The sequence below is a fragment of the Octodon degus genome, unplaced genomic scaffold, assembly GCF_000260255.1.
Source record: "Octodon degus isolate 3935 unplaced genomic scaffold, OctDeg1.0 scaffold00023, whole genome shotgun sequence".
Taxonomy (NCBI): domain Eukaryota; kingdom Metazoa; phylum Chordata; class Mammalia; order Rodentia; family Octodontidae; genus Octodon; species Octodon degus.
In genome coordinates, this window is record NW_004524599.1 from 19662360 (window position 1) to 19662731 (window position 372).

Sequence of the window (372 nt, forward strand, 5' to 3'; positions counted from 1 at the left end):
TGATGGTGTCCTCCCCTGCTCCCATGCTTTTGCCCATGACAGCACCCGTCATGGTGCTCTTCACAGAGCTGAGCCGGCACTGTGCCCTCAACTGGACTCCGCAGCCTGCGAGCTGCACAGGCCTCTTTCCTCTCCAGGGTCAGCCTGCAATGGTTATTTCACTTCAGTGGTGAGCAGTGGACTAGCACACATACCCAAAGGGTATGTGTTCAGAAAGTACAGCCAAGGGGAGCCAGAATCTCCTCGGCTGCATTAATTTCATGTATTGCAGACTTTAACACAGAAGAACTACTAGAAATAGTCTGTCCATAACCTCAAGAGTCACTTTACTGGGAAGACGTTTCAGTCCTGCATTTGTACACAATGTAGCCG